Genomic DNA, 24,241 nt, shown 5'->3' with positions numbered 1-24,241 from the left:
ACGTTTCTTCGATACAATTCCATTCAATTCAATTTTATTTATATAGCCCAATATTTACAATAGTCATCTCAATGGTTTTCATCCTGAAACTTTATTTGCTCTAGTAGGGTCCCCCAGGAATGGTTATCAACAGAGCTACATGGCTTTCTCCAAAGGGGAAATTTAAAACCATTTGCATAGCACATGCAACTATCAAAATGTTTCAATTGTTTTTCAATAACAAGTTGTTGCTAGTAGACCGCTATAAGTTAGAAATTGGGGAAAGTATGGTGCACTGGGGTTCTTTCCTCTATTCTCATCTGCTTCTCTCTTCCTCTCCTCTACTTTTGGCCATTTATCACTTAGTTCTCTTTGCCTCTGTACCTGACCGTGTACCTCGCCTCTGGCTTGGCTGTGCTCATGCTTTTGTACTTTGCCGTGGACCTCGCCTCTTGCTCGTCTGTGCTTTATGTACCTGACCATGTACCTTGCCTCTGACTCGTCTCTGTTCCTGCACTTGACTGTGGACCTCACCTCTGGCTCATCTCTGCTCCTACACTTGGCCGTGGACCTCGCCCAGACGTGCCCCAACTCCATCTGAATGAAGCCCATTTGCTGGACTATTTAAACATGTAGTTGTCAAGTTAAATAAGGTAATTCTTCTCAAAGAGTTCTTGTACATCACCTGTCTGTCCTGGAAGAGGATCCCGCCTTCATGTTGGCATCCCTGAGGTTTCTTCTAATTTTTTCCCAGAATCTGTGTTTTTTTTTTATGGGAGTATTTCCTTACCGAGAAGGAGGGTCTAAGGCAGGGGTGTCAACCTCATTTTCACTGAGGGCCACATCAGCACAGTGGTTGTCCTCAAAGGGCCAGAAATAACTTATAGATGTAACTAACTGTAATGAAAAATAAACGTAACTACTCCTTAATATTAAATAACTCATTTATTTATTATAACTATTTCAAGTGAAAATTACAGTTGCATAGAAAACATATGTTTGCTTGTTACTCTAGCATAAATCCTCTTAAATTTGATTCTCTCAGGTTAGGTTATATGGACAGTGTTTAAGTCCTTATGTATAGTTGCCCAATCCGATATTTCAAGTCTGTTTCCCCTAGATATGAATAAATACAAACCTATTTTTATTTTAAGAAATTAAAAACTTTTATGCTCTCGCGGGCCACATAAAATGACATGGAGGGCCACATTTGGCCCCCGGGCCTTGAGTTTGACACTTGTGGTCTAAGGACAGGGATGCCCAGTTTAGCTTAATCTGTTTAGTTTAGTTTAGCAATCAGGTTTTGCATTTTATGACTGATTTCATGTTCATACAATTAGCGGTGTAAAGCCCATTGAGACAATCGTTGTTGTAATATTGGTCTATTTAAATAAAACTGAATGGATTTAATTGCATTGTATAATATAATTTTAATTGTTTAGTCTATGAGAACAAACATATCTGTCTAAATAAAAAAACAAATAAAACAGGAAGGGGAAACAGTTGAAACTTCACTCCTGCCACACCTGAATGTTTCTAAAAGCTATATCTTGTTTTTTTATTCACTGATTTGTGTTCAGGTTATATTGGCTCATTTTCTGCAGATTCATGGCTTCAGGATCCCAAGGGTCTGCTGATGTTTATCAGGCAGTCCTTGGGTGAGATGCAGGGCACACTCTGGATGGGTTGATGGGACCATTATGGGGCCCCCACTGAGACAAACAACCACACACTCATTATGGCAATGTGTGAGAAGGGCTTAAGCGTGACCTTCTGCACCCTAAGATCAATAAAGGGCTTCTCTGCTCAAACTAAAAAATCACTGTGATGTAGAAAAACTAGACTGATAAACTCTTAATAAGTAAATAAGACTGATAGATGGAAAAAGAAAATATTAGAGCTGCACTACAGAATCAAATTTTGTGTTTCCTGAATTTTTGAGTTTCGCTTAACAAAAACCAAAACTAGTGTCTAAAAGAGGCACCTTAACAAAAACCAAAAAAGAAAAGATTCAACATTTCTTTCAACATAAGCCTGGTGTGAGAGAAGAAGAAGTTTTGGATTAAATGGGCATAACTACTTCAGATTGTGTATTGTCCACAAAATCTGTCACCGAGGGAAAATTATCAGGTCTCACAGCATGTCTCTGCTCTGAAAAGATGGGTGATTGTCCTTGCAAGACTGTTGGCTTGACAAATATAGAAACACATGTGCCAAGCTTGACCTACTTTTTCTTTCAACTTTCTTCAAGCTGAAGTAAACACACATGGCAGACCGCAAAGAAAGCTATGTTTCTTGCAGCAAACAACATTATGATAGGTACGACAGCAAGGCGCTGTGTGTCTTAGATCCGGCTTCAGATTGAAAAACAAAAAGATCTATGAAAGGACTAAAGGATGAATACTCACATGGTAACAATATGCTACATCTCTAGTAAACCCATTTTGTTACTTGTTTATACCTAAAAATGGTAACGCTTTCTTTTACAGTACAGTACTTACAGTGTACTTAAGTGGTATTTACATGGTACTTATAGTGTAACTACTGGGTACTTTCAGGGTACTTACATGGTACTTTTTATGGAATTTACTGGGTACTTACAGTGTGTTTACATGGTACTTTCTATGGTACTTTACTGGGTACTTACATGGTACTTTTTGTGTCTACTCTGTACTTACATGGTACTTACTGTGTATTTATATGGTACTATTTGGTTTATACCTATGTGGTACATACTGGGTATTTATAATATTCTTACTGGGTATTTACATGTTGTGCAAAGGTGTCTTTTATGGTACTTACCACATGTAAGAAGAAGGTAAGTACAAATAAAGTGCCTTGACCTTTAGGTCTGCACTCGCTGCACGTTTCATGGTATTTACCATGAATTTACCACAGAAACTACCCCTTAAGTACACTGAAACTGTAACTGTAAAAGAAAGTCAGCCCTATTTCCACTCAACTACATGGTACTTTCATTACTAAATACCGGGTATGTTCACTTGAATATTACTTGGTACTTACCCCTTAAGTACAATGAAACTGTACTGTAAAAGAAAGTCAGCCCTATTTCCACTCTATTACATGGTACTTTCAGTAGTAAATGCTGGGTATGTACATGTATTACCTTCCTGTGCAGTGTATATACACACTTGGTCTTCTGACCTCACCACATGAGACAATGCTAACCTGTTGGTAAGGGTAAAGTAACTACATTGTAACAAAAATATACTGGCCTGATTACTTCTTGTAACATGAGGCAAGTTTAAAGAGAAACAAGACAGCAGTGAAAACAACAATCTTTAATATGATACATGTCTGCAGCATACAAAGTGTCATCACAATGAAATAGGTTTTAAGTACATAACAGTACAAAGGAGAATTCTAAAAAACACATTATTGGCCTGAGGGTCGTGCTTTTTGTCCATCAAAATTCTTTCAGCAGAGTTTGGTAACGGTGCAGGACTTCTTCAGGGTTTGTAACTGCAAGAAAATTCACAATATGAGCTCAAGTGAAAATAAAAAGCATAACGACTTTGATGAAATACAAAATAAATTTTACTTATTTAATCATTTCTGTAATGAGTTTGATAAATCTCCATGAATTTTTTTATCGCTTTGACTGTAATGCTTGAAATTAATCAAGTACTATCCTCATTTAAAAACATGATAATAAATTATTCAAAACTTAACTTTTTTTAAATATTGTTCTAAAAATGAACTTGTTTTAATATATATTATATGATGTCAGGAAAATATGTAAAACAACATGGCTAAATATTTACTTTTAACACTAAAAACACCCCGAGTGTGTGTTTTTGTTAAGTAGGTCGGTGCAAGTAAAGTTGCAAATTCCCAGCGCACTTGAATGCAGCACAACTACCCCCAAAGTGAACGTGCAGATTAATCTGGAGAGCCTCGAGGCGCGCGCAACAGTTTGAATTTCTCTTCATCTGGCAGGTAAGCCAGTGTTTTTGTTTTTTTAAAATATTGGATAAATTACATGTAAATATTTAAACTGATCAAACTTTATAAAGAAGCTAACCTCGTGATTTCAAGCCACTATCTCTCTGTGTTTGAAACGTGACGTAAGAGCATGTCTACCTTACTGCAATAATTTCAGTTATTTCATGTATACATTTTCAAAGTTTGTAATGAAAATCTACAAACATTGTTGTTACTTACCAGGAGAGAGGCACCTGTAAAACAAGCACGTAGCCTACATGATAAAGTCTGTTGTTCTGTGCTCGTTTGACTGAGCGCACGTCTTTCTGGGAAAATCAAAGAAAGGCGTTTATTTAAAATAATGATGACGTACTTCCGTCTTTTTACCGCTTTAGATCAGCTGTGGTGAAGAAGACATCGCAGACGAATCCGTGAAGCCACAGGAGAGTAAGCTAAAGTAAGTTAAATCCTCCAAGTGGACAAATTATTTACATTAATGAAGAGTTTAACTGCCTTTTCCCCATTTTCTTTTCTTTCGCCGTTTTTATTTTATTTATTTGTTTATTTTCAAATATGATAGAGACAACAATACCACCCAACAGTGAATGTAACTGTTTGAAAATTAAAACATATTTTTGAGTTACTGTGTTGAATTTGAAATTGCCTATTTATTTCTTTTTTCCTTTTCTTTTACACTGCAATGTTTTTCATGCTAATGCAAATTGTAGGTGCGAATAATATTTATAAAGAAGAAATACACAGCAATTGCCAATTAAAACATTGCTTTTGTCATTCTTTGTCTAAACAAATTAGATTTTTTTATGGCAATTTTAATTTTTTTTTCTTTGATTTTTTTTTGTTGTTCTTGTTTATGTAACTAAAATATAAAGTTGTGAATAATTTATTGTCATGTTCATAAATGAGGATAATTGATTAATTTCAAGCATTACAGTCAAAGCGATAGATAGACAACTTTATTCATCCATTTGGGAGGTTCCCGCATGGAAATTGACAATTGCGATAAAGAATTCACAGAAATTTATCAAACTCATTACAGAAATGATTAAATAAGTAAAATTTATTTTGTATTTCATCAAAGTCGTTATGCTTTTTATGTTCACTTGAGCTCATATTGTGAATTTTCTTGCAGTTACAAACCCTGAAGAAGTCCTGCACCGTTACCAAACTCTGCTGAAAGAATTTTGATGGACAAAAAGCACGACCCTCAGGCCAATAATGTGTTTTTTAGAATTCTCCTTTGTACTGTTATGTACTTAAAACCTATTTCATTGTGATGACACTTTGTATGCTGCAGACATGTATCATATTAAAGATTGTTGTTTTCAATGCTGTCTTGTTTCTCTTTAAACTTGCCTCATGTTACAAGAAGTAGTCAGGCCAGAATATTTTTTCACAATGTAGTTACTTTACCCTTACCAACAGGTTAGCATTGTCTCATGTGGTGAGGTCAGAAGACCAAGTGTGTTCATGTACACTGTACGGGATGGTAATACGTGTACATACCCAGCATTTACTACTGAAAGTACCATGTAATAGAGTGGAAATAGGGCTGACTTTCTTTTACAGTACAGTTTCATTGTACTTAAGGGGTAAGTACCAAGTAATATTCAAGTGAACATACCCGGTATTTAGTAATGAAAGTACCATGTAGTTGAGTGGAAATAGGGCTGACTTTCTTTTACAGTTACAGTTTCAGTGTACTTAAGGGGTAGTTTCTGTGGTAAATTCATGGTAAATACCATGAAACGTGCAGCGAGTGCAGACCTAAAGGTACTTTATTTGTACTTACCTTCTTCTTACATGTGGTAAGTACCATAAAAGACACCTTTGCACAACATGTAAATACCCAGTAAGAATATTATAAATACCCAGTATGTACCACATAGGTATGAACCAAATAGTACCATATAAATACACAGTAAGTACCATGTAAGTACAGAGTAGACACAAAAAGTACCATGTAAGTACCCAGTAAAGTACCATAGAAAGTACCATGTAAGTACCCTGAAAGTACCCAGTAGTTACACTATAAGTACCATGTAAATACCACTTATGTACACTGTAAGTACTGTACTGTAAAAGAAAGCGTTACCCTAAAAATAGTACAAGGGGAAAAAAACAGTTCTGTCAGAATTTGACCTTGGTTTCTTTTGTTTGTTTGAGGCTATTTTTGACTGACAGTCACCAAAAATAAAAGTCTTCTCATGATTTATAGCCTTCTACTGTACACAGCCTGAACTTCTCCTGGAAGAACCTTAGACACTTTGGGAAAATTCAGATGTTGACAGAGATATAAACACCTTTCAACAGTGTTCTTTTTTTTAAACAAGCAAGTTGCTGTGCTGCATGACCCAAATTTCAATTTATTTGATCCACTGCATTTTAAGATGCACTGTTTGGGTGGAGGTTTTACATGGTGGCATAGTGGTTGGTGCTATTGCGTCACAGCTTGAAAGCTCTGGTTAGAATCCTGGCTAGGAGGAGTTTAAATACCTTGGGGTCTTGCTCACGAGTGAGGGAAGATCGGAGCGTGACATTGACAGGCGGATTGCGCCAGCGTCCGTAGTTATGCGGCTGCTGTATCGGTCCGTTGTGGTGAAGAGAGAGCTGAGCCAAAAAGCAAAGCTCTCAATTTACCGGTTGATCTTCGTACCAATACTCACCTATGGTCATAAGCTCTGGGTCATTACGGAAAGAGGGAGGTCCCGAATCCAAGTCGCTGGAATGAGCTTCCTCCGTAGGGTGAGGTGAGGAAAGCCTGGGCATCTTTGCTTTGACTGCTTTACCCGCGACCCGGTCCCGGATAAGCGGAGGAAGATGGATGGATGAATGGATGGATGGATGGATTTTCTGTTTGGAGTTTGCATGCGTGGGTTTTCTTCAGGCATGCTGGCTTCCTCCCACAGTCCAAAAACATGCTTCATAGGTGGATTAAGGATTCTAAATTGCCCCTTGGTGTGAATGTGAGTGTGTGGTTGTGAACCACACACTAAAACCAACTTCAACCAACAGTAACCAGGATGGTCCCATGACTCCAAATGGAAATTCAACATGTTCAGAAGATGAATGGATGGATGTTTGAGTAGTTAAACTATTTAAAAAATGGTAGACTAAAGGATTCTATTTATGGAAAATGATATTGTAAACCTTTAAGAATTTGGATTGTTCCTGTTATTCTAGGTTCAGAGGAACAGTTAAATAGAAAAAAGAATTAAAAATAACCGACCACAATAATGATTTTAAATCATTGGCTTATTATAAGTTGATATAGTAACAGTATTATAGTGTCATAGTAAGTGTTATAAGTAACAACAAAATGACTAACTATACAAACATGGAAAGTTTAAACAGATAACCCAAATAAAAATGGTTTACCATGGGCTGTGTCTTTTTGTAAGTAGAAACAAAATTGGTTAACCTGGGGTCTTGTCAAATTTTACCTTGCAAGTTTTTTTTAAACTCTTTGAGTTTAATAAACCCTTCTTTTATATTACTTTTACAATTAAAGTTTAGTTGTATTCAAATTTCTATATTTATTTCCTTAAACCTGTTATAACAGCTTGGTTCGCAATATGCAACAAACAAAATCTAAAATTCTCCAAATCAGAACAATATTATTGTTTAGGATTCTATTGGGGAAACTGGGTGGGTGAATGGAGGAATATGGTGAGGGAGGGGTCCAATCTGTGTGTGATTGTCCTGTGTTTTCAGTTTTAAATAGTTTTCATATTTTATGACTATTTTATCTGCTTTTATGTTAAGCGCTTTGTGTTTTTAACCAAAATGAAAGGCGCTATAAAAATCAATAGAGTTTGAAGTTTGAATATTTCAACCCAAGCCAGTTTTTTGGGATGATTCTGGTGACTCAGCACCTGTGGAAAAGTAGACTGTCCAAACCTTGTGTCATGTGCGGGGGTGGCTTGAGAGCCGGTAGGACCCAGAATGCAGAGGCGGAGGCACACGGTTCAAGGGCAAGGGGTTTAATGCGAAAAAACAAAAGGCGCTGCAGAGCAGGATGACAAAAACAAAACAAAACTCACTGTGGCGTGGCGAGGGACAAGAAACGAGGAACATGGCATGACATGAACACCAGACAGGGATAATGGACCAACACAGGGGGAAGGCAGAGACAAGACTTATATACAGACAGGGCAGACAAGACACAGGTGAACACGATCAGGGCAGATAGGGACCAAAGGAAGTAAAACTCAAGAAACAAGACAAGACAGGAAACCTTTCAAAATAAAACAGGAAACAGAAACAAGACAGAACAAGGACCAAAAACAAGACAACAAATTCAAATCATGACACCTTGATTGTACCGTTACTGCCCTATAGCACCCAAGGTCCCAAGATTGTAATCAGTTGCTTGTGTTCAGACTTCAGGTGCACTGTAAAAAAACGTCCGTAAAATTTACAGTACATTTTTGTAAAATACCAACATAATTTTATCGTAACTGAGAAAAAACCAAAATGGTGTATTTTTTACGTGCATATGTAGTATTTAAAATAAGTAGATTTCTTTGTTATTTTTACAATAAAAAAATGTTAAATATGTAGATATTTCCTTGTAAAATATACGGGTCACAATAAAATAAACACAGTTGATTTGTCATTTAAAAAACAATATAATCTCATGCCACCAACAGCATAAATATATGAAAAATACATTTGTCCTTTGTTCAAATCAAATCAAATCAAACTTTATTTATAAAGCACTTTTCATATATAAATATAACACAAAGTGCTTTACATTAAAACACAACAAAATATAAAAACAAGCATTGACGATTTAAAAATAAATAAAATAAAAATAAATAAATAAATGGGGCCCCCCTCCCCGTACCTAGCCCCCCACTCCTTTCACACCTCCCACCCCCTAAGTGATGGCAAAGGACAATGTGAGCTGAGCACAAAAAGAGGATGCTGGAAACGCTAATAATTGGAACCTCCCCCTCCGTGAACAGCGGCATAGACAGCCAAATGCAGCTTCACAGGCGGGGACCGCTCCACCACAGCTAAGTGGTGATGCAGGTCCCCATCTAGAGCTGCAGTGGCTGAACAGCAGCCGACCCAGAAGGAGGGGTTCCAGCTGAGGAAGCACCGGAAATAAAAATGAATAAAAATGAGAATAAACAAGTAAAAATATTGATAAAAACAATAAAACATTAAAATAAGGTAAATTAAAATAACGCGTTAAAATCAGATTCAAGTTCATAAAACAAGATAAAATGGATAGATAAATAAATAAAATAAAAAGTACATATAAATAAATAAATAACTGAATAAATACATAAAAGTAGTAAAAAATTAGCTAAAAGCCAGGTTAAAAAGATGGGTCTTGAGCCTTTTCTTAAAAGCATTAATGCTCTCTGCGGCTCTCAGGTCCTCCGGCAGACTGTTCCACAAACGGGGGCCATAGTGCTGAAATGCAGCCTCTCCATAGGTTTTAGTTTTTACAGTTGGAATGGTTAACAGACCAGTGCCAGAGGATCTCAGGGTCCGCGAGGGTTCATACTTCACTAAAAGATCTGATAAATAAGAAGGCGCAAGACCGTTAAGACATTTAAAAACTGTTAAAAGTATCTTAAAATCAATCCTGAAGCATATGGGGAGCCAATGCAGGGATTTCAAAATTGGGGTGATGTGAGCCCGCCTCCTGGTCTTTGTAAGAACTCGTGCAGCAGAATTCTGGAGAAGCTGAAGGTTCCTAATATTTGTTTTTGGAAGACCAGCAAGCAGGGCGTTACAGTAATCAACTTTACTCATGATAAAAGCATGCATTAGCATCTCCATATTAGCAAGAGAGAGTAGTGGGCGGACTCTAGCCAGATTTTTGAGATGATAAAAACCAGTTTTAACCACCTGTTTTATATGGGGGATAAAAGTTAGCTTAGAGTCGAAGATAACACCCAGGTTTCTGACTGTTTCTGAATGACTTAATGAAAGTTCCTGTAGCTTCAGAAACTGTTTCTCCCTCTTGGCTTCAGGACCGATAACTAAAATTTCCGTTTTGTCCTGGTTGAGCTGCAGAAAATTATTTGCCATCCATAATTTTACATCTAAAATACAGTTAAAAAGTGCTTCTGTTGGTCTTGTGTCATCAGGAGACATAGCTATGTACAGCTGGGTATCATCAGCATAGCTATGAAAGCTGATGTTGTGGGTTCTGATGACATTCCCCAGAGGAAGCATGTAAATGTTAAAAAGCAAGGGGCCAAGGATGGAACCTTGAGGCACACCACAATTAATTTCATGGACCCCAGAGAAGTGCGTGTCCATGCTTACCATAAAGTTTCTCTCCATGAGATACGATTCGAACCACTTGAGAACAGTCCCTGAAAGGCCAAGACTTTTAAGTCTGTTAACAAGGATCAGGTGATCAACAGTATCAAAAGCTGCGCTTAGATCTAGTAGAACTAGTACTGAGATCTGACCTGAATCCAAGGCACATCTGACATCATTAACGATTTTTAACAAGGCTGTCTCTGTGCTGTGGTTCGTCCTAAAGCCAGACTGGTTTATCTCAAAAATGTTGTTTTGAGAGAGAAACTCATTCAGCTGAATAAAAACAAGTTTTTCTAAAACCTTACTTAAAAATGGCAAGTTGGACACAGGTCTGTAGTTATTAAAAATTGAAGGGTCTGAATTAGTTTTCTTGAGTAACGGTTTCACCACTGCCGTTTTAAAGGCAGCAGGAAAAATACCCGTCTGTAGAGAGGAGTTCATGATATTTAAAATCTCACTCTCAAAAGTCCCGTAAAAGGATTTAAAAAGTGATGTAGGGATGGGATCTAAAAAACAAGTTGTTGGATTAACTTGGGAGAAAACTCGACCAAGTGTTGCAGCTTCAACCAGGTCAAAACTGTCCAGTGCTTCCTCAGGTAACATCAAGCCAACATAACCAATAGAGAGGCTTTTCTGTTCTTTTATGATGTTAGATCTGACAGAATCGATCTTGCTCCTGAAGTGGTCTGCAAAGTCCTCACACAATGAGGCGGAGGCTGGCATTGTGTTTTTGTTTGCATTTGAGTTGATCAGGGACTCAATTGTGGTGAAAAGGACTCTGGGGTTATTCTTATTTACAGAAATGATGTTAGCAAAATATGAATTTCTGGTCTGTTTTACGGTTTGATTATATAGTTTTAGTTGGTTTTGGTATAATTGATAGTTTATTTCAAGTTTGTGTTTTCTCCAAAGTCTTTCGGCAGATCTACAACGTCTCTTCAATTGTTTAATTTCTTCAGTTCTCCAAGGGGGTGTGGCTTTGGTTCTTATCTTTTTAGACGTTAGTGGAGCTACTGAGTCGAGACTGGATTTTAATTTACTGTTAAAATTTTCAACGAGTAGATCACAGGGGGCCGGCAAAACAAGCGGAGAGTAGGAGCGAACAGATGTAATAAACTTTTCGACCACTTCAGGAGTCAAGTAGCGTTTCTTCACCGTTCTCACAGAGGTCTCTTGCTTTATAAAACCAGTGATGTTAAAAAGCACACAGTAATGGTCAGATACAGCCAGATCCACAACAGCGGACACACTGGTAGGTAAACCATGACTGATGACGAGGTCAAGAGTGTGCCCCCTGTTATGAGTCGGCTGCATGACGTGTTGTTTAAAATCAAGAGAGGAGAGCAAGTCCAAGAACTGAGTAGTGCAATAGTCCGACTTCCCGTCTATATGCAAGTTAAAATCACCTGTTATTAAAATCATGTTAAAAGAAGTGTGGACAGATGCTAAGAACTCAGAAAACTCCTCAATAAAAACAGAGCTTGGTTTGGGTGGTCTGTATACTGTGATGCATAAAACTGGAGGGCTGTTAAAAACAAAGGCATGATGTTCAAAGCTGGGGTACTCATCTAATGCAATCTGCTTTACTGCAAAGGAGTTGGACATTATAGATGCAGTACCCCCACCCTTTTTGCCCTCCCTGGTTGAAAAAACAAAGCTAAAATTGGGTGGAGAGGCCTCTGTGAGAACAGTAGATGCATCCGTGCTCAGCCATGTTTCAGTTAAAAAGAGTCCATCAATTTTATAATCATGGATAAAATCATTTATGATAAATGTTTTGTTGGACAAAGATCGAATATTAAAAAGTGCCAAGTTAAGAGAGGGGGGTGGAGTGGTTGTGGAAGCTGCTTCCTCAGGTTTTGGTGATTCCTTTAGTGGACGAAGCCAGTTAGCGTTTGCTTTTCTCCCAGCACTTCCCTTCATGGAAGACCTGTCTGTAATAATGGTCTTAATGGGATAGACTGGGGGGGCTGGAGGTCGTGGCAAGGAAGCACTGTCAATCGAAGCAGTTTTTTGGGGAATGTGGGGAGGTGATACCAAATCCAGTCAGTCACTTCCACAGACCGATGTCTGCATGGATGAGGAGGAGATCTGGACTGGTGGGGGCATGATGGGGGCTGGTGATGTCTGGACTGAGTGTCTGATGTTGGCAGCTAAAATATTGCTGCCCAGTGGACTGGGGTGAATCCCGTTAGTTTTATAGAATGAAGTTCTGTTCCAGAAAAGATTAAAATTGTCAATAAAAACAAATCTGTTCCTACTGGAAGCAGAGTGGAGCCAGGTGCTCAGACTCAGCAGCCTGCTGAAGCGGCCCTGGCCGCGGGAGAGGGAGGGGAGGGGTCCCGAGATAAAAACAGTCAATGGACAAGAGTTTAAAAAATTAAAAAGTCTGATGAACGCCTTTTTAGTCGTTTCAGACTCTCGATAAGATGTGTCATTAAAACCAACATGTAAAATCAGCCTCCTGACTGTGGAAGGGAAAGATCGCAGCAGGTCTGGGAGTTTCTCCAGAATATCCAGAACTGTGGCTCCCGGAAAACAATGTGTGACCGCGTTAAAGAAGCGGACCTTCCGTATTATGGAGTCCCCGATTATTGCCGTTGTCGGTGTGAACAGTGGAGGAGGAGACGCGGGCGCAGGTGCAGAGCCGACAGGTACCTGCGTGACGACAGCGGCAGCGGCGGCCTCACCTTGCGGCCGGTGGTTCATCTGCGGCGGCGAGGTCCGAGCCTTGCTGGAATGGAAGCGGACGGCTTCCTTCAGGATCCGACGGCGGGAGGAAGAAGCTGGAGCCCGCGGGGAGATCCAGACGCTCGTCTGATCCTGATGGGGCTTTAGCGGTGATCCCCGAGGCCCGGTCCGGGTTGCTGCATACCGCGATGCGTCCGTCCTCCTTCGGGATCACAGTGGCGTCTCTCCGTAGAGCGGGGAAATCCATAGTGGAGCCCAGGTCTGGTGGAGTCTGTGCCGCTGTGATCGCTGCGGAAGGAGCGGGAGAATCCGTAGCCAGGCCGGAGAAGCGGTTGGAGAGACTCAGGACAGGAGCCTTCCGGGTCTCGTCAGATCTCCTCCTTCTGGGCCTTCGGACAACCACTTCTTCATCCAGGGATCTTTGCTTGGGTGTTGAGAATGAAGAAGGCCGTGGGCAGGTGGACGGGTCCCATGGAGCTGTGTCCTGGAGTGCGGCGCTAAGCGAGGTTAGCCGCTTAGACTGAGCGAAGGAGACGTCCATGAATCTGGACAGGAGAGCGTCCTTCATTTCCAGCTCAGCTTTCAGAAGACGGATGTCTTCCTTGAGGTCAGTGATCATTCCAGTAGCTTTACTCAGAGACTGTGAGACCAGATCATTGGTTGGATTTGGGTTTTTTCCCAAGTTTTGGTCTGGACTCACCACTGCTGTTTTCTCCGTCCGCCATTTTGTCCGCCTTTGTTAAGAAAAGACATTGCTGTGTGTAAATGTTTTTCATTGCTGATGTATTCTTTTTTTCGTGAGACCACACTTTTATAAGTATATTAGTAATTAGTTGTTAATTCATTTTTTTAAATCATTTTCTTTATATACTAAACATTTACCTATACCTCTGTACTTGGGCAAATGGAACCGGTGGAACAGGTCAGATAAAGGGCAAAAAGATCTTTATTGGTGAGAAAGGGCTGCCCTTTATCACCGGTTCTGTTCATAGTCTTTATGGACAGAATTTCCAGGCGTAGCCAGGGCTTGAAGGCGATCTAGTTCAGGGACCACTTTTCTTCTCTGCTCTTTGCAGATGATGTTGTCCTGTTGGGTTCATCAAGACAGGACCTTCAGGATGCATTGGAGCGGTTTGCAGCAGTGTGAAGCAGCTGGGATGAGGTTCTCAGACATAGCGGTGCTAAGCCTGAGACCGCTTTACAGCTAAATCTGGGGCCATGGTTCTTGATCTGCGAAAGTTTGCCCTCTCTGTATGGGTGGAGTCCTCCTGCCCCAGGTGGAGTAGTTTAAATATCTTGAGGTCTTGTTCACGAGTAAAGGAGGATTGGAGCGTGAGATCGATAGGCAGACTGGAGTGGCATACGCCGTTAGACAGTCAGTATACTGATCCGTTGGGGTAAAGACTGCGCTAAGCCAGAAAGCAAAGCTCTTAATTTAACAGTCAATCTTCATTCCTACACTCATCTACATGATCCATGAGCTCTGGGACACGACCGAAAGAACAAGGTCCTGAATACAAGCAGCTTAAACGAGCTTCCTCCACAGGGTGGCTGGGCACTTCCTTAGAGATGGGGGGAGAAGGTTCGTCACCCAGAGATCTCGGAGTAGAGTCGCTGCTCCTCCACATCAAGAGGAGCCAGTTGAGGTGGCTCAGGCATCTGGTCTGGATACCTTCTAGACACCTTCCTATGGAGGTTTTCCAGGCATGGGCAGAGGCCCCAGGGAAGACCCAGAACAAACTGGAGAGACTAAGTCTCTCAATTGGAATGGGATGCCATGTGGTCCCCCTCTACGAGCTGGAGGAAGTGGCTGGGGAGAGGGAAGTCTGAGCATCTTTGCTTAGACTGCTGCCTCTGCAACCCGGTCCCCGGATGAGCAGAAGAAGATTGATGGGTGGATGGGTGGGTGGATCAGAATTGGCCAAAAAAGTGCAAACTTCGAGTTAATTTTTAGTCATAAAGATGTGGATGTTAACTAGTTCTCATTAAACATGTTTACCTTAAATAAACACAGCCTGTTTGAATAACATGATTTGGCATTTTTATATAAAAATTGGAAATTAATAAAAAGGACAAAAACAAACAAGCAAAAAAAAATTCTATATTGAACAGAACTGTTTCTTTAATGTAGTGAAACATTAATTTGTCATTTTTGCTTATTTCAGTCCAAAAGGTTTTTTTTTTTTTTACAAATGGCAATTATTAATAGTTACTTTATCTGTGCTCTAAATAACATTTGGCATTTTTCATTAAATATAGAAATGAATGAAGAGAGTAAAAACAAACATTCAAACAAACAAAAACAATTGTAATTTTCAAAAACAGTTTTTTTTATTTTAGTGAAATATTAATTTGTCACTTTTGCTTATTTTAATGCAATATTTTTTTGTTTTTTACATATGGGATCGATTAGTTGTTACCTTAACACAGGAATTACAATGCAACATTCCCTCCAGAAAACTGGGTTAGTCTTTAATTTCAAATTTTAGGCGCCTCACCTCCCCCTATCACTGTGCAGATTAGTCTGGTTCTGTTTGCTGATTGGACCAACAAGAGCGCACAGTCTGCCCTCCTCCTGCTGGAACTTTCCATACGTGATTGACAGCCACAACAGAAGAGACCTGCATGCGGTAAGGTTTTCTATTCCTTCCAAACTCTATAAAACGCTAATATTTTGATATTTTGCCGAGGTTAATCTCATGTGTTTGTATTTTTAATGCTGTGGACTGACGCTACTTTCACTAATAGATACGATGCTAACAGGTTTGTCATCGTTTACGTGTATTTTCTGCTGCAGACCGTCGATGTGTTAGCTTAACATGCAGCCATGCTGTAATGTGGCGCAAATGTTTGTTTCATCCTCACAGACAGAAGCTTCGTAGAAAACTCCACAGATATGTGGGATTTATGACACGTTATTCTTTTTAGCTGTGGGAAAAAATGTAATGATATTCTGTAATAGTATTTATGAGTTGTTGTTGTTTTTTTGTAATAGAGGTGAAGTTCATTCATATGCATGTTATAGTGCTGATAAAAGTTATATTTTATATTGGGCTCTGAGGGTTGTCAAATCACTGAGATTTTTTTGGAAAGTCTAAAATCTACATATTTTTATTTGACTGACTATTAAGATGTTTTTATTTATTTATTTATTTTTTCCGTCTTAGAGGTTTTAGTTAAGGGTTGTTAGCCAGGACACACCAAGAATTTATAGAAAATTCAGGAAGTTGGCACAGGGGAATGTTCTGACAATAAATATGTCAATGTCTCTTGAACCATTTTGTCTTTGTACATTTCTGCATAGTTTTTAATTAATTTTTTTCTCTCTCTTGTTTCGGTTTTTCAGGTGCAGTTATTGGGCCTTTCCTGAAGGACTATAGTTGGTAAATATGATTACATGTCAGTTTTGCAGTTGAACATTAGTTGAACATCAGTCGCCATGACAGGACGGCTTGATCAAACGGGGCATCTCTGTCTCGCTTCTAATTAAGGATAAATAAACACTCCTGCGGGTCGTACTGAGCCTCTTCTGGGACCTGTCACACAGCTGGGCCAATAGAGGCTCTCTCCCATGTTAGCCACAATTTGCCAGTCAATCACACATCTGGCACTCAGTGTAGTTGAACACGCATGTGCAGTGACATGTATCAGAGGATGTTTGACTGGCCATTTTTCATGTCAATCAAGTGACATCATGTTGAGGAGGATTATTCCCTGACGGCAATGTTTTAAAATGTAATATTTGTATTTTTTTGAGTATTTAGTTTTGATGTCCCACGGTTTATTGGGTAACTCGATTGACGTAATGAGCACCCCTGCTCTAGAATACTGGAACTGTTCACCCGCAAACTTAATATTTATTTAAAGTGAGCCCTTTCATCGAGTGTGTATTAGTAATGACTTGCACATTACTTTCTAACTTTGGCCCTTTTTTTTTCTCTCTTTCTGAAGATGCTTTTTCTCCATCAACCCAGAGAGAGAGAGACCAGAGTGGACAAGAAGGGATTTTGAGTGGAGAGGTGTGTAAACACTGTAAGCAACATTGCAAGCATAGTTTTAAGGTTTCTTTGTTCTTTGGTAATCATTTGCAAAAAAAGTGATTACATAGTTTTCTGTTTTAGGTGCAATGTTTTTTAAAAATGTTTTATTATCTACAATTGATAAACATTTGCTGTGTTTAGAGGCGAAAGGTTGAGTAAAATAAATGAATGTAGAGACATCTTTGTATTGAAGTGATTCTTCAGTTTGAATTTTGCTACACAGTTAGTAGATATTTTGATACTGGGTTACATTTTCAGTACATTTTGTTTCTTTTTAGGTCTTAGCAAAGCTAATGAGCAAATGTGATAGACCTCAAGAAAAAAGTAAGCAATCAGGATTGTTGAGCAATGCTTTAAATTCATCAGTGAGATTAGGAAACACCTAAGTTCAAATTTCTAAATTACATTTTATATTCTCTATTTGTAAAAAGTATCTTGGTTTCAAAAAAGTAAAACACAAGAGTATGTTACTGTGATTTCATTTTTAAAAACAACATGAAAAAAAAATAAAAATGTTGTTATTTTTACGAAAATAAATTGGAAGCAGTGGTTGCCAGAATAAAAATGTAGAAAATACGGTAAAAATGTAAACAACTTTACAGAACATTGTATAAATTTAACGTCATAATCTTGTAAATACAAAAACACATCCTAGACTGTGAGACATCAGGTTGCTGTAGATAAGACATCATTTTATGTGAAATAAATGTTTATTGCTGTTATTTTCACCCATAATATTGGTCAAATTAACCTTAAAATTCAGTATTTTCTATAAAATATGACTGTTAGAATTACAGTATAGCCCAGTAAATTCACAACATTTATCTGTAGGTTTTATCAGAAAATAATTTTAAATGACAGCTTATTTACTTAAATTAAAACAATAAATTATGTAATATTAACAGTGTGTAAAGTTGTTTACATAGTCGATGTATTTTTTACAGGTTTATTCTGGCAACCACAGCTGCCAGTTTTTTTCCGTAAAAACTACAGAATTTTTTTTACAGTGTGGGTTGCTCATCATTATACGTATTTTAGTTCTCTGCAGTGTGTGGATATGATTAGCATGGCTAATATCCATGCTGATACAATCCTTTGTCAATTTGAAACAAAAAAACTCCGGTTGTCAGGGAGGTGATATCTTCACAAAAGATTACTGTTTTGTTCAGAAAAACAGAGATAAGACAGTAGAACAACTTACTCGCGCTCTTTCCCGGTCATCTCCAAGATCCAAGCTCTCAAATCAACTCAACTTGCATTACATCGTAAAAGGATAGGATAAAAATACCCTCCTCTCCAACAGGGTCTAGTTACCTGGGCTACAAAGGAATACCAGAGAAAATCTTTTGAGGAACCCTTAGACTGATTTGCTCAAAATGACTTCCACGTAGCCACAGCAACTCTAAACCCTACACTGCGCAAAAGCCCCCAGAATCAGGACATATATTTGTCTGGATATCCTCAGAAATACCCCATATCTGGTGATATCTACGGTGGATACTCTCCGGACATGACTGTCTCTAAGTTCATGTCCTGAGCATATCAACTCCGAGTATGGGACACTTTTATTCTGATAGAATCTGGAGATGAGATTCTCTCCAGATATGAGATGCGTCACTTGTGATATCCAAGGTCAGGATATTTCCAGATTCTATCCATGTCATATCTGTTGATATCTGATGTCCGTATACTAGTCATATCTGAAGTTAGGATTTGGAACATATGGCCAGCAGGCATATCTGAAGAACTAACACCAGTGATATCTGAGTTCAGGATATTTCCAGATTCTCTCCATGTCATATCTGTTGATATCTGATATCCGTATACCAGTCATATCTGAAGTTAGGATTTGGAACATATGGCCAGCAGGCAAATCTGAAGAACAAACACTAGTGATGTAAGTCAGGATATTTCAAGATACCAGTCATCTCCAAAATATATAAGAAATAAAAGGTAACAGAAAACCGGTATTACTCAAAAATATTTTATTACAAAATAAATAAATAAGTCAAAAACCACAAACAAACATGCATCCTTTTTTTCTCTTCTGCCAGATAGCAGCTCTTGACTGGTGGTGGGTTTCCTTCAGTAAAGCCAGCTGAGTGTCTAAAGAGTAATTTTGGCTCAATTCCACTCCTCCAGTTTTCATCCCAGGTTTTATGGCATTTCAGCTCACCATGGTTAGCCTAGTGGAGCACCACTTTGGCGAGGCTTGATAATAAGATGGTTTGTCCTCGTCACTTTCCTCGTCGCTGACATAGTTTGCATTGGCTCTTTTTATTTATGACAGATCCTCTTGATTGAGAATCTTCTCAGCAATTTTGACCCTCTTTTTGAAGAGCTGTGGACCAACAGGAAAGGAAAATATTATTTTAATTAGAGGAAACAACATACACACACATACACAGTTCAACTGGATCATGCATGACCTGAGTAAATGAAACAAGGTCACAAATAGGACAACTCACCTGATCATGCTGACTGGTCCTCCTTTTGACCTCCTCCTTGCTTCTATCTCCATTCTCTCTCTTTGCACTTGAGACTGTCAATAGCTCGATTGCAAGCTCCTAGTCGATGGAAATATGAAATATACAGAAGATGAGGTCAACATATTGCAAACATGTTTCCAAAGTGGAATATTCAAAATGTGCCATGCAGACTGTCACAGTGGCTTATCTTAATTATCCATTGTCAATGCTATATCGTTATTGTAACTTAGTATTTGGTCTTAAGACATGGAAACACTAAATGAGCTGTCTATCACACTAATACAATTGCAATCCTATTCAAAAAATCTCTGAAAAGAAAGTAACACTGATTATTGACATTGAGTCTCTCACATTATCTCTAACTTATGGCGAGTTGTGTAAATCCAACTTCATGTGCTTACTTCTAAATTGGTGGAAACTCCAATTTGGTTCCACATCTTTCACTGCTGCCGTCATCTCCTCATTATGCGGTGTTCTGAAGCTAAAGAAAAGACAATATTTTATAACTGACTGGAGTTATTGTCAAGTTTCCTAAAACGATAGTGAGAAAGAAACATACTTGTCATCTGCCCGGACCTTCCACTGGAGCTGCTCTCCGAGGTTCTTGTGTTTGTGATGGACAAGAATCTGAAAGAAAGAAGAAGTCTGTGAGGATACAGTAACATTGCTGTTATGGCAAATGTTCTAGAATACAGGCACCTGCCCAACATAAAAAACCCCAGCGGCCGAGTGGCAAACTCAAGAACGCATGTAGCTTATAACCCCAAAGGAAGATCCGCCAACGTTTTCCGACCACGGTCAGAAAGAGAATAGTCCTCGCAGGAAAGGTTCAACATAGGCTAAACATGAACAACCTTTTTTAAAGTGCAAAAAAAAAGTGAACACGTGTTTGTCTGTTTGGCTGCCTTAATGAATCGTGCTGCTGCTTTTATTCGTCCGTCTTCGTGTTGCGTGACCGGAACACCAACATGATAACCGTGTCAGCTATCAGTGAGGATCTTAACGGGGTGACGATGTTTCCTGCCGCGCTGAATTCACGCTCCCATGAGGAGCTCGTAGCGCATACAGACGTATATTTTCCTGCCACTTTTGACAGAAGTGCAGAGACATCGGCGCGCCTGCGCTCCACCCTCGCCCCGCAGGCTCCTCGCCTCTCCTTTCCCTCCTCCGGCGCCCTTAGCGAGAGAGGAGCCGACGTTCGGACCCTGTGCAGCCGGTTCGGGCGCAGCTGCCGGTGGACCCCCGTGTCTCCGTGCTGCCCGCGCTACACAGGCCCCACAACGGTGGGGGGCGACGTCTGCCGCTCCAGCGGGGGAATCGAGAGGAGTGACGCCGCGGCCGCCCAACACGTAGAACCTAAAAGAAACCTAATTGACATAGTGCCCAGGGTGTCCAAGATTTGTCCATAACCGCACGAGAATACACAATAATTAGCAAAGATGAATATGTTTATAGTTCAAATCACACACCATGAGTCCTCTGTGTCTTCAAATAAATAAATAAATAAATAAATAAATAAAGTGTGGGTCCGCGGTGATGACGTCCCGCGGGTGATGAGGTTTCACGGTCTGACACCGAATCCCAGGAGAAGCTACTAGGCTGCGCGGATGATCCATGATCCATACGGATCACAGGCCCCGGTTCTGCACAGACGTGTGCCGCGGATTCCACCCCCCAATCCCCCATCCCCTCCACGCACTTACTTCATTTAATCTGTTCGGTCACGTCCTGCTGTTTACCGCGTTAAAGTCGCTGCTCGACGTCTGTCCGTTAGGTGATGACATGTTTCTGGGTTACTTGAAGTTTTATACAAAAGCGAAGTTTTTCAGCACAAAATATTTTTACACACGGAAGATACATACGGAAACTTCGAGGGGGGGTCGTATACGGTGTTCTTGTAGCTGCTTCTTGGTTTTTTCCACGTCGTCCAGCCTCTGTGATTATGTTTCAATCGCTTCAGTTCAGATTAAGACTCTTTTCCTGAAAAAAGGGAAGGATGTGGTTTTTTTTGCTATTTAAAATAGCCCCGGAATTGGTTAAATATAACCCCGTAGCCTCCAAGCCCCAATAACATGCCCATTTAGATCAAAAGTTTTACCTGAACTTATCGGCTCGGCCGGGTCACTGCCGCCACCTCCCGGATCCTCTGAGGTTTTTTCGTTGTGAGGACGCGGTCGGCCTCGCTTACTAGAGGGTGTCCATGTCTCCTACGGTCAACTTTTATTCTTTTTTTCCGTCTTCATCTTCGGACCTAACGCTCCGTGCCGCCATTGTTTTCAAACAGACTGCGTCATGGCGGCGCGGAGCGCTGTAACTTGACAGCTGATTGGTCGCGTTGCAGAACGTGACCAATCAAATTTCACTTTACTGGAGCTCGGGTAAGACGTCACGGCCGTTCGTTCTCCTCGTGTTGTTTAGCGGCTTCGAAACTACTGAAGACGTTTTGTTCCCGGCAGCATTTGGAGAAAGGGCTGGAGTGTGACCCAAAAATCTATGATAAATAAAATAAAAAATGAAAGAAGTTTTTTTTAAAATCATGCACAAAATTTACCCCACTTATCAATTCATGCTAAGATACATTAAAAAATTGATTTGTCCCTTTTGCAAAGAACATCCAAAAGCAATTAATCTTCTTTTTTGGAATTGTACTGAAATTAGAATTTTTTCTGGAAGAAGTGTTTACAATTTATCAGTAATCATATTCACCCCAACTTCACTCTGAAATTCGAATATATAATTTTTGGGTTTTATAATAAAAACTTGGACTCAAATAAAAACTAATAATTAATGTTATTATTATATTTGGCAAATTGTATATTCATAAATGCTAATTCTATTCATCTTCTACACCCCCCCCCCCGTGTTAATCAAACAAATTGAAATGTATCTCAGTTAAATCTCTGAAAGCCTTAAGAAAGCTGTATGTTTGTATGAAAGTTGTGGAAACCTGAATGTTTTTGTGTAAAATGCATGTAATATGTTTGCTCTCCTGGCTGTACCTACATTTTGAACAATAAAGTTAAAAAAAATAAACTTTCTTCACCCACTCCCTGAAAACACTAAACAGAGCAGCAGTTATCATTGATTTCTTACCAAAAACGATCCTAAAGTTTTTTAAAAGGTTTCTTATGGGTTTTTTTGGTATAATATGAGATACTGTTTTACAAAACATCACAAAAGACTTTCCTGCCACTTGATACATGCTCAGGAAGAAATTGGCTGTTGAAAATGACAAAATTTGTTGTATGCCCGAAGTGCCATTGTATTTATTACCTTTGATGAAGCAATGAGGATATTACTGTATATCTTAATCAAACTTGGGTTGACTTGTCAATACTTTTCACACCTGTTTTTAAAAATTTGTGGGAAAATATAAGTGCAGAGCAAACTCTCAAATATATGTGCTTTTGAAGTATCTTGTGCACATAAATTGCTAGGCAAGGCACTTATCAAACAAGTGATACATATAATATCCAGAGACAATACATGTCCTAATGCAGTATCGCCTTTGCACAAATCACAAAATACGGTGTAGGTACCATAACCTTTCGGCCTGGAACTTCCGTTCGGGGTCCTTTCGACTGAGTATAACGTCACACTACGGAAACCCCACTTGGACAAACTACGTAGCGTTGACATCTGCTTGGGCTCTACGTATTTTCATTTCACGTTCCCTTTTGTAACCTAAAGGAGTTTTCCCCCATAAATTGTGTATGACAATATTCTTTGTCATTTTTATAAAGACATGTTGTCACAATCCGCTCGTTACTCCAGTTTAAGTTCAGCCGTGGCTGAAATTTTTGTCAGCACGGCTAAATGTTGCCCTTCCGGGTCCGTTCTGTCAATAATAAAGCAATGGGTGCACAGATAAAAAGAACTATAAGAGAACATGAATTCAATAATAATCATAACAATAATAAAGGCACCTTTCGAATACTATCTCGCAGCTCTGTTCGTTTACAACAGACGTCATAATATTATTTATTAATATTATTAATATTAGTATCGTAAATTGGTGAATAAGGGAAAGAGTAAGGTGATGAGGTGTACGAGGTTAAAGGGTGAACGTAGATTGAATGTAGCATTAAATGGGGAGTTGTTGGAAGAGGTAGAGTGTTTTCAGTATTTGGGGTCGTGTGTCTTTGTGGATGGTGGAATAGGGGAAGAGGTAGAGTTTAGAATGAACGAAGTACGAAAGATATGGGGGGGGATGAAGAGAGTGATTGAATGTAGATCACTGGAAAAGCATGCGAAACGGAGATTCTATGAGGGTGTGGTGGTGCCTGCAGCGTTATATGGGGCTGAAACAGAGTCTGAAAGTGGCGGAAAAGAGGAAGCTGAATGTAGTTGAGATGAGATGTTTGAGGAGTATGTGTGGTGTGACGCGTATGGATCGTATGAGAAATGAAGTTATCCGAGAGAGAACTGGTGTGATGCGAGAGTTGGCTTATAGAGCAGAGCAAAAGGCACTGGGATGGTTTGGACATGTTGAAAGAATGGAAAGGGAGCGTTTGGTGAAAAGGGTATATGAATCTGATGTGAGTGGAGTGAGAATGAGAGGAAGACCACGAATGGGATGGACGGAGGGTGTAAGGAGAGCGCTGAATGCAAGAGGGATGACTGTGGTGCAGGGGAGAGAGGCTGCTCAGGACAGGGATGGGTGGCGAGAGTTTGTGTATGAATGAATGGATGGGTGTGGTAGAGGTCTGGTCTTGGGATGAAGCGGCAAGGGGAAACCAGCCTTGGCTGAGGCCCTGCTGTGGAGGTGCCCACACTGGAGTGTGCAGC

At 39.6% G+C, this 24,241-nt stretch overlaps 3 long non-coding RNA genes across 3 annotated transcripts; 1 reads left to right on the top strand and 2 right to left on the bottom strand.

Moving 5' to 3' along the window:
* Positions 1-3,266: 3,266 nt before the first annotated feature.
* Positions 3,267-4,278, bottom strand: LOC144991155 (uncharacterized). Its single transcript, XR_013655085.1, has 2 exons — positions 4,165-4,278; positions 3,267-3,462 (listed from the first exon to the last, which is right to left on the bottom strand). It is a non-coding gene; the product is annotated as an uncharacterized LOC144991155 (long non-coding RNA).
* On the top strand, positions 3,841-5,271 carry LOC144991154 (uncharacterized). Its single transcript, XR_013655084.1, has 3 exons — positions 3,841-3,939; positions 4,320-4,381; positions 5,075-5,271. It is a non-coding gene; the product is annotated as an uncharacterized LOC144991154 (long non-coding RNA).
* A 13,663-nt stretch (positions 5,272-18,934) lies between these two features.
* On the bottom strand, positions 18,935-21,742 carry LOC105357755 (uncharacterized). The gene is made up of 6 exons (XR_002872737.2): positions 21,552-21,742; positions 21,316-21,433; positions 20,013-20,080; positions 19,855-19,934; positions 19,433-19,531; positions 18,935-19,305 (listed from the first exon to the last, which is right to left on the bottom strand). It is a non-coding gene; the product is annotated as an uncharacterized LOC105357755 (long non-coding RNA).
* Between the last annotated feature and the right edge of the window lie 2,499 nt (positions 21,743-24,241).

Source organism: Oryzias latipes, chromosome 3 (assembly GCF_053564925.1).
Source record: "Oryzias latipes strain Hd-rR chromosome 3, Olatipes_Hd-rR_3.1".
NCBI lineage: Eukaryota > Metazoa > Chordata > Actinopteri > Beloniformes > Adrianichthyidae > Oryzias > Oryzias latipes.
The sequence above is the reverse complement of the archived record's forward strand: the minus strand, read 5'-3'. Positions and strand labels throughout refer to the sequence as shown.